This window comes from Ailuropoda melanoleuca, chromosome 16 (assembly GCF_002007445.2).
Source record: "Ailuropoda melanoleuca isolate Jingjing chromosome 16, ASM200744v2, whole genome shotgun sequence".
Classification (NCBI taxonomy): Eukaryota; Metazoa; Chordata; class Mammalia; order Carnivora; family Ursidae; genus Ailuropoda; species Ailuropoda melanoleuca.
Window position 1 is genome coordinate 16,092,473 of NC_048233.1, and position 11,009 is coordinate 16,103,481.

The following is an 11,009-nucleotide window of genomic DNA, read 5'->3' on the forward strand; positions in this document are numbered from 1 at the left end:
GTCATAAATAAATAAAATCTTAAAAAAAAAAGTAGAGAGGAATAAAATTGACTAAGAAAATATAGAATAGTAAAGATAAAGAATACATGAACAGGTACTTTCTGTTGGACTTTAGATAGTACAGAATTGTGCATGCATAGCATCGAGGGGTATAAGAAGCGTAAGCCACTGATTAGACCAAACCTGGTAAACCCCATTTATTTCTAGTCAAGATGATTTAAGGGATACTAGGAAAAACAGGAGCATACTCACAAAGGGGTTCCCAGAATTTTTAATGAAGTATTAGTCTTGTCACATATTAAAATAGTTATTTCTTGGCCTGCCTTTTGATTTCTTTCAGAGTGAGATCTGCCAAATTATATAGGTAGATGTTATGAAATGTCTTTACATTCCCAAATGCTAAGAGAGTCATTATGGAAATACAATAAAAATAGTATATATATAAAACTTTACTTTCAACAATGCATTTTCACCTTCATTATTTAACTCTCAGAGTTATCCTATGTACCAATGAGACTAGCTAAATTATGCTACAGTAACAATATCTAAAATTGCAAGTCTTATTTCTTGCTTATAATACATATTTACTGTGGATGAGCTAGAGGTTTTCCTCTGTCTTATAGCATTCAGGAATTTGGGTTGACTGAAGCTTTATCTCAATATGTTATCCTACAATCTCCACAGCAAATGTAATAATTTTAAAAAATAGTGTATTGTGCACTGACATTGAAAGTTTCCATCCAGAAATGACCATCATTTAACATTTCACATTTAATTGGCTAAAGCAAATCACATGGTCACATCTAACCTCAAAGGGAGTGAGGATATAAAACTCTACCAATTGCCTAGAAAGGAGCATGCTCAGAAATCTATCTTGAATGCACTGATGACTACTATACCCAAGAAGGTAATTATTTTTCTTCATCTCACAGATTTATTTATTTATTCATGCATATATTCCACATACTGTGTTGGGTACATTCCCTTACAAGTCTCCTTTCTCTCAAAAGACATCAGGAGACAGGCCAAGGGACACAGATGTGTATGTAACAAAGACTTTTTAAAATCAGTTAAATGGGAGCTAACAGGCTAGAAATTAAATTCAGTGCTTTTGTGTTCAGTTATCTTTCCTTACAGTATCTATTGAAGTGTCCTCAGTTTACTGTAATAGAACACTATTCAACTGCCATGATGATCATTTTTCCAATATTTACCATTATAATATTGCCAATGAGTGCCACTGCTGGGCTGATGATATGCTGTGAAGTTAAAAGTTTCATAGGAAGTGAGATTAACCATAATCAAATCAAGTTTTTAAATGGGAGTCTCTTTTATTTATTCAGTTATAATAAGTAAATAATAACTTAGCTACTTTAACAGGCTGTCCCACCAATTTTAGATACACTGCCTCACCTTGATGAATGTGTTAAGTAAATGGAAGCACGTTGGGTGGAGCTGACATTTTTTGCTTCTCTTATGTGCATTTAGATTTCAGTTTTCCTCTCTAAACTCTCAATACGTGACAGGTGACATTTAAAAGTATTATGTATACATGGACATGTTTATCAGTTTCTTCATTTGAGAAATGCTTTCACTATTCTCAAATCTTGTTTTCCATACTTACGACAACCTTTTTTCATGCCCTCTTAAAGTTTGGTTTTAGCAAGTCATGCTCAAGTTTGATTCACTAACATATCTGCACATTTGAGCTCCAGGTAATTTATGGGTTCTCACTTTGCTTTCTTTTTTAACAACTTTTTAAAAATATGATTAACCAAATACTCATATCAACCAAAATCAGTGGAAGATGTTTCCCTGGTATAGCTGTGTGTTCTGAAATTCATACTGAATTATTTTTATATGTTCCTGACTTCTTCCTTTCAAATTTCCTGTGTAATGTTGAATTTAATTCCTAATGCCCTCACAATGTATCACTGATGATGTGATCATGAATAATCTCTGAATTGTACACAAATCTATGTATGTGCATTATCAGACATGCCTTTGTTAATGAAAAAAAATCAATAAAACAAAGTGGTTTATTCAGGGTTCTTAGTTATAAGCAACAGGGGGAAAAAACAGTATTTTTAAGCAATAAGAGAATCATCACAAGCAAATTTGGATTCAGAAAATCAGCAGAAAGCTGACAAACCAAGGTTGGACATTGGCAGAAGTCAGAGGAGCTCTGGTCAGTGAACAGCAGGAATCACGTAAAGGGCATGCACCAGAAACCATATGGTTTGCATACCATCCAGGCGGTTGCTGGGAATCTGACCAAGCGTTCCTTCTGCCACTAGCACAAGATCGCACTTTAAAGGGTTTCTGATTGACTGAGATTAAGTCACATGTCCAATTCCTGGCTATATCTGAGTGGAAAAGAGAAGTGGGTGGAAAGGGGAAGGAAAGCGAGTGGGAAAGGGAAGACTCTGCCTTGCTTGCTCCAACAAAACTAACAGCTTATGGAAGTTTGCTGTGGAAGGGTAAACCTCAGCAATTTCCATTCAAATAAGAGAACACAAATTATGAAATTCCTACAAAGGAGATATCAGTATAGCAGTAACAATTGGAAGGAGTGGGGTGGGATATAGGACAAGAAATTTTAAAAAAATTACATAAAAAGCAAAGTGTACACTTCTCAGAAGTACTCATGAACATATGATTTGTAAAAGTGTTACCTGCTAACATTTTTTCTAATTTTTAAAGAACTACCGAGGCAAATAGCATGGTTTTATTTTTCAGATAAGTCTGGTTTTGTTTTAAAATGTATTTTTTATGAAACTATACATTTATTGTTATTATTTTTTATTCTTTAAGCACCCAAGACAGGTGTCAGTTGCCACAGTATAGATTGTCCAGGAGACTAGTAGAATGATCTAATTTGTGCCACAATGACTTAGGAGAAATATACCAAAAATGAAATAAAAGATACTTACGCCTATATATCATTACCCTGAGGGATTTACAAAAGGCTAATAAACAATGTTGTTCCTTTCAAACTGATACATCATTTCTCTAATTGTCTAGGAAATTTCAGCATCAGAATTACCTGGAGGATAACATGCTTGTAGAAATGTAGAATTGCGGGCTAGGGGCATCTCCTAACACCACCAAGTCTGAGTTTGGGATGATGAGACTAGAAATACACATATTCAAGAAACATCCCACATATATTCGAACATTTAAGGATATGTGTATCAGAAATTGTTCTCAGTAGCACACACAGGTTAACTTAAGTTGGATCAAGTTTCATAAATAAGAAAAAAAAAAAAAACAGGAGGCTCAAGACGAATTTGAAAAGGAAGACCATCAGGGAATTTCCTATATTTTTGAAATCTTTATCCCTAATATGTGATCACTGTTACATTCCAGAAGCCAAGATATTTGGGCTGCTGCATCAAAAGTTTTTAGGTGCTTACAAATGTTTTTACAATAAAAGTAGGATTTTCTCTGTGGGCCAAAATCATCTCCTATTTTTCCCAAGTAAATAATACAGAATTTACTAAGGATTTATAAGAATTGTAACCCAAGTTTTTAAAATAAGATTTCCTCGCATGTGATTTTTTTTTAAGCATTGGTAAAGGAAAAGTTATTTTGAATGAAAGAGATACTGGGAAGGAAAGGGAAGTTATGGGTCCACCTTTAGACAGCTTCTGGCTTTAGAGTGTTCTAGCAAACTATTGAAATGAATGGAAGCAATTATAAAAGGAAGCTGCTGACCTTTCTGAAAAGGCTGCCAATCCATAATACCTCCTGCAATGCTCATCCCCTTTATTCATGCTTAACAAACCTTGTCACCCTTGTCGCAGTGCCTCAGAACCCCTTGTTAACTTTTCCCCTTCTGTTGTCTTTAGGGTATCTGCAGCACGTCTGTCTGCTGAAATACCTCTCAATTGCCAATTAAAGGAAGTTAAAGAATGAGTACCTAGGGATGAATTAACCTGGCAAGTTAACCTGGGGGAAGAGTGGGTTAGGGATACAAACGCTCATCATCACAGTCTTACATATTTGCCTTCTCATCTGACATACTTGGGAAAAGGTATTTGTTATATATTTGCTCAAAAATCAGGAAGCATTGTGATTCAGTTTTGCAGGGTGTAAACAATTTGAAAAACAAACACCAGAATCTTCTGAAGGCTTCTCTCCCACCATTGTGTTCCTTTTCCCTCAAGTGAAAAAATGCTAATATTTAAGCACTGCTTTGCAGAAACACTTAACAGGTACCTGCAGGTAGTACAAAGCAATTCCTCAAGGAGGGTGTTATCCAGAATATCTTCTTGCTTTATAATGCCGACTTAACACGTAAGCCCCTGGATCATCCCTGTTTGGATTAACAATCATTTGAATGATTATTAAGCAGAATTCTCTAGAATTGAATAGTTCTGGCTCTCAGATAAGAAAAAAATCCACACTTAAAGTATCCGATATTTGAACCTCTAATCAAGTTTTTATTTATTCGTTTTTTAAAAATTTATTTTGGTTTGTGTTTCTGATTTTCTGTACTCATACCAGTGAGTTTTCTTGAAGGGACACTTTAGACAATGAACCCTTAGTACCTATCACTGAATGACTAGTTAACCCGCTTGCAGTAAGAGAGTGGAGAAATGAGATGGGAGAACTTAAAATATGCAGTGCATTTGATCCTGAGGTACTTTTATTTTCCATAAATATCATGGATTGCTGCTAATATTGTTAACATATATAACCTTATTTAGGTTTATAAAGATTGGAGAAAGGGAGAAAAATAGCATAAAATGAGCCCTAACTATTATGTGCTAAGCCATTTCCATGTATGTAATTTAACATCTCAGTAACTCTATGATGTTATTCTTAATTCTGATTTTTAGATGAGGAACCTGAAATAGATACAGATGAAGTTATTTGTCTAAAGCCATTTGGCTACTGAGAGGCAGATGAGAAATTCAAATTTAGATATAATTTCCTAGTTCAAATAGAATTCTCTCTGGATCCAGAGTCAAAGTTTTGTTTCTCTCCCCATATTTTACCATGCTCCTTATACGTAAATCCATTAACCAGATCAGTAGGTACCAAATACCAAGTAAAAACAAAGACACAAAATTAGAGATCATTGGTTGTGTTACTTCTAACCAGATGATTTGAAGGGACATTGGAGTCTATAAAAAGTTAATTAGTAAAAACATGTCTTTCTATAAGTTTTATCGGTATCATCTGAAAAGAGTTTGTTTCTTGGGATTTCCCCAATTTCACATTGGACTGGAAAGATAAGATCCTCCAGGTGAAGAAAAGTACAGATGTAAGAAATGAGCAGAACGTGTCTATAGCTATCACTTAATTCAAATTCCCAGTTCTAAAGATGATGTCACTGAGACATAAGGTACTTGCCCACATTATATAGGAATTACGGCAAACATACTACATTGCATGCCTTTACTATTTTTTATGTGAATGGATATGTTAGCCTCAATTATTTTTGTTTCTTCATATTGACACTTGTTAATACATTTATATAAGAATCAGTATTTCCCCTTTCTCCGAGTTTTCTGTGAAAATTTAAAAACAGAGCCATATTAGTACTTAAAATAAACACTCGCCGTTGTAAATGCTTCCCTTCTCCCATATTTCCAAAGCCTGTTATCTTCATATCTGACTTACCTTCAGATGACTGAGTTCTTAGGGAAGCCTCAGTAGTACAGCACCCCTTCCTCACACGTAAGCATTTTCCACGGATAAGGGCTCCAAGTGCGAGGACTTGCAGGTACGTCAGAAGTTGGCGGGTGCTACTTTGGTTGTGCCAGGCTACACTGGTACCTTGTTTTAAAGAAAAAAATAGAGGCCTTTTTTTTTTTCTCCACCCCATTTCTTACCCTGTGTACAGTATCACTTCCAGCCTCTCGCGCCAACATTTCACGAGGATGCCTCTCAAAATGCTATTAGCATGCTGGGGATTTGTATTCCAAATGCTCTCATTAGAATATTCGAATATTCAAATATTCCACAGCGTTTCTTCTTTCTTCAAGTTAGATCCACTGTCAAGGCTATTCATAAAGAGGAAAAGTACTACCATTTAAGAAATTATTCTCTTAATTCAAATTAAAATGTTTTAAAATATGGTTTTATTTAACTTGAAGTAAGTTCTTACTTATTAATGCATTAATAAGAACGCAGCCATTTGAAAAAAGTGCCTAATGTTGGGTCAGATGGAATAAAAACTGTGTGTACATATATATGTATATTTTTTTCCAGTTTCTTTGTAAACATTAAGCTGTTGCAAATATGCAAAGTTTCAAAGAATAGCCCTCTTTAACTTTATACAAATAGACTGATATTCCTTTTACTCTTTCTTGGTTAGCAACCCCATTCCCATTGTTGGATAAGCAATGACTCAAAGCTACATTATCTTAGACAGAACAGAGTAATACTTCCTCATTTTGGCCCTGTGTTGCTTCTGATGAGGTCCCTGAGGGTTGTAGAGGGAAACGTCAGAGCTGAGACTCACGATAAAATAAACTAGGTTAAAAAGAATAAGAGGCAGTCCCAATGCCAAACACTAGAGAAGTGAGATGGAGTCTTCTTCGCATTTCTTTCCTCTACCCCATGCTCAGCGGATCCTGGTAGTCAGAGGAGAACTGAGCTCATATTACATCATTTTCCTTTCCAATTTTGTAAGAGCCTTTTAGAAGAAAAGATATGCTTGAGCAAACGGTGTCCTCAACCTCATTCTAATTGCTTAGCATGCTCTCAGCAATCTGACTTTATATAATGAAAGAAGTGTGGTCTGAGTTTATTCTTGAGCTTCTTTGTGGAACTTTAATATATTTCATATTTATGGACTAGGTCATAATTTCTCTTCCCACATCTTGTACTTTGATCTCATCCTCAGCTAAACAAGTGCCTTATGAAGCGGAAAAAAAGAAGTTGGTTTACGTACTATAGTAATTAAGAACTAAAAAGATGCTTTCCCAGCTGTTGCTTTTGAAGTCAAGTTTAGTTAGTGGCAAGGTGCCAATTTTCAATTAGAAAAAAGATTTTTATTTAAAAAGTATAATGTGTTTTCTTATGTCAGTAATTCATTTTCAGCGTTTTTTAAAAAAATATTTTCTACTAACAGGGGCTCAAACCATCAATTATTAAAGGCTGACTCTTTTGACTACGGTATAGCCTTCTGTGTTTGTTCAGCTTCTGCTTGGTTAGCATTTGTTAGGCTGAAATAAAAGTCTGTCCCTTATTTCTCCTGAATGCTTCAAGGAAATTTTAGCTAAGACATATTGTCCTATTTTTGTTTCATCTCTAAAAAAATTATTATAAGTACACATACGCATATATACTTTGTGCTTAAGTTTTGAAATTGAAGTGGAAGGAAATAGGTACTAGTGTTAATTCAAGTCAACTTGGTAGTAATTTAACCTTTACTTCTCTTATCTCTTCTGATAATAATAAAGATGTGCTCACCTAACCTAGACACATAAGCCACTTCTCTTAGTTACCAGAAGATGGTATTAAAGAAAGTCTAGGAGTGACTTATTAGCCTGATGGGAATTGGCCTTGACTTTGGCTCAAAAGAGAGCTAAGGTCCTCGGAAGATGTGCCTTTACCTGAATACCATGCCTGAGAAGTACTGAATACAATGGATGTTTTCTCTATTTTTCCATAAAAACATTGTTTTTGTTTTTGTCTTAGGGTAATGGGCCAAACTCAGTAGAATTAATATTTACATGATTTTCCATTAAAGAAAAAGAAAGAAAGAAAATGTTTTCATTTCTTTCCTTCTGTCCTCTCTCCCCCCCCTGGTTTTTGGCTTCTTTCTGGGTCAGTAATGGTCAACACTAACAAAGTTGGTCCAACTTCAGGTTCTCATTATAAGGTAATTAACTTGGCATCACAGCAGCTCTTGGCAGCGATGGCTTTTGACTTAGAGATAGCTAAAAAACCAGGCAGAGCTTTAATTCAGTGCCAACTTAATTGTGTGTCTGTGTAAAACCAAAATTTAACAATACGTTTTTCTCCTCCTCAGAAATGTTTGACTAGTGATAATTACAATGATAGATATTTGAATTGCGGGTCCAGGTGGGGAATTAGGAGGAGGCTTAGTATCTAAGAATGGTCTTAAGAGAAGGCTATTTAACATTTCTTGTTATTATGTTTTAAGTTAGATATATTAAGATCTCTTCAAAGAAAAAGAGTTTTCTTGCCTGCTCTTGCTTTAAATAGATTGGATCATCTGAATTCATATATTAGGAAATTGATCTGCTTCTTCCAAGCCAAATTACTTGAAAGACATTAAACTTTTAATTATCTAGAGAATTTTAGGAATGAAGGAGAAAAAAGAAGAAAGTAGACGAGGGGAGCAGATCACCAAAAATATCATTCTTATTTTGTCTACTGATGTAGCAAAACTTTAACCCTATTTAAATGCAACTCTTGGCTTATCCCTTATCTGCAGCCATCCAGCTGATCACAGCTAGAGGAAAAGCACAACCACTTTGGCTTATTTCACTTAACATTCATTACCGTTAAATTTTGGCAGGCCCCTAGTGTTAACTGGCATTTCTATTACATTTTATTTGTCCAATTAATAGTCAGAAATGACTTCTGCAAATTTCCTTTTCTTTTCTCAAACCTTCAATGCCTTCTTTTCCTTATTCACTTGCACCGATAACCTTACTTTTTATGTCACTCAGATAACAGTCAGCAATCAGCTGATTTCCATGAGTCCACCCATCACCCTCTTGTACCCCTGTCTTCATATTTGACTTATCTCCTATCGGTTTGGATGAACGATGCATGCTTCAGTCTAGGGACAACCCCTTCTCTTGTGTTCTGGATCCATCTCCTTCACCTGTTCAAGAACATTGCTCCAGGAAATCTACCTTCATTTTCTTGAATCAATTTTTTTATTATCTAGTTAATCATCCCCACCAGCATACAAATGGACTGTAATTTCTCCCATTACAAGAAATTTTTAAAGAGATAAAAGACCCACCCATTTCTATCCTTCATTTTCATTTCTTTATATTAACAGCAAAGCTTCTTGAATAAGTGGTCTAAATTCCAGTTCCTCTCTTCCAATGCAGTAAAGAATATACTTCAATAAAGCTTTCTTCCCAACACAAACTGCTCTTTTGAAGGGCAGTTAATACTGACCTCTCAGCAGCAGGTGAGAGAACTCCTTCATTTCTCTGCAATGTTGTCTTCACTGGCATTTAAGATGCCTCACTACTCTTCTGAATTTCTTCTTACCCTACTTACCATTCTGTTCCCTTATCAGTCTTCTTTGCTTGTGACTACTTAACATTGGTGTGCCCTAGGTTTGAATCTTTGGACCTGTTCACTCTCTACACTCACACACTCCATGACCTCATTCATCTTCTTGTACTGAATCCCAATTATGTACTGAAAACTCCTAAAATCATATCTTTGCCTGTATCATTTTACTGCATTCTAGGATCTCTTGTAGTCATTAAGTCATTAGCCAACATGATAATCAGCGGGATATCAATAGATATCAAAATTCCAATTCAGATCTCCACACCCAACATCATCTCCCACCACATGCACGTTTACCTGCTTTCTAGCAAACTTTCTTATTTCAGTAACTAGGAATTCAATATTTCTAGTTGCCCAAGCTAAAAATCTTGGCACAGGTCTTGACTCCTTTCTGTTTCTCAATGTACACATCCAATCCATCAGCAAATTCTCCAGCTCTATCTTCAAAATATATTAAGAATTCCATCACTTTTGCTACCTTTACTGTATCACCCTAGTCTAAAGTACCATCATGTATTTTCCTGAATCATTTCATTAGCTTTTTAGCTAGTATCTTTGCTTGTGCCCTCTTCCTATCCTAAAGTTAGAAGTCATAATAATTCTTAAAAACAAAACAAAAAAACATATAAGTTAGATCATGGCATTCCTTTTACCAAAATAATTCAGTCATTCCTTATGCCTCTCACAGTAAAAGCCTGAGTTCTCTCAGGTTTCTAAGGCTAGAATCAAGTTGGTACTTTTCTGACTTCATCCCTTAACCTCCTCCCTCCACAGCTCACTTTTAAACAGCTCTTCTTACCTCCTCACTGTTTTTCTAAGAGTCCAGCCTTGCTTTCCTCTCAGGGATTTCTGACCTGCTTTTCCTCACTTTCTAATGCCCCTCCCTCCTACTGAGGAGTCAAACTCCTGCCAAAAAACCTATATGTGATTTCTCAGGCCTGGCCACAGCAATTGCAAAGGCTTGCAGCTGGCAGGCCTCATGGGGAGAGCTGCCCTCCCAGCACCAGCCTTGGTGCATGGCCAATGCTTACAGATTGTGGAGGGAGGTGCAGTCAGGGACTCAGGTCCTGCTGGCCAGCCATGCTCTTACACAGATTTGCTGCCCTCACCCAGGCACCTTCTTTCCCAGGTGTCATTCTCTTGGGTCTTTAGGTCAAGGTCTTCAGTTCAGCCCTTACTGGGGGAAGGGAACCTTGAAGACACTTTTTCAACTTTGAATCAGTGCTCGATGCTTTGTTACTCCTAGCCTCCATCTCCCTTGTCCCAGCTTTCAGGTCCATAAAACTGCAGGGGCTTTTTTGGGGGGGACTCTCTCAACAGTAAGAGGACTCCCACATCTGTACCAAACTACCTGGCATTCAGCCATGGGGAAAATGAAACAGGGGAGTTGGAGTTTTCTCTGGTTTTTACCTCTTGCTTATACTAGTGTAATAAGTGACTAAAGACTTGATTGTTCCTTTCATTATTGGCTTCTTGATTTAATCCACTATTCCAACACCTGGCAGTTCAGTTCTCTTCAGCTCAGCTGAGTTTCTGACACTTATTAACTTAATAGCTGAATTCCTTGTTGAAATTTCTCTCCTGTTAATATAGCTTTCACTGACCAAGGCATTTAAAATAATTATTCCCTCCCCAAATTACCTGTATTTCTCCCTTGCTTTGTTTTTCTCCATGGTATTTATCCTCATCTAATATACCATATATTTTATGCATTTATTTTTTATTGTCAATTTCCTCCCACTTAGTATAAGATTTCTGAAGCCAGA

At 36.1% G+C, this 11,009-nt stretch overlaps 1 long non-coding RNA gene across 3 annotated transcripts in view; it reads right to left on the minus strand.

Moving 5' to 3' along the window:
• Positions 1-5,860, minus strand: part of LOC117796689 — a 463,405-nt gene extending 457,545 nt beyond the window's left edge. For all 3 annotated transcript variants that reach the window (XR_004621313.1, XR_004621312.1, XR_004621311.1), the window contains exons 1-2: positions 5,632-5,860; positions 4,222-4,318 (exon numbers count right to left, since the gene is read on the minus strand). This is a non-coding gene — a long non-coding RNA (uncharacterized LOC117796689). The remainder of the gene's footprint in view (positions 1-4,221; positions 4,319-5,631) is intronic.
• Between the last annotated feature and the right edge of the window lie 5,149 nt (positions 5,861-11,009).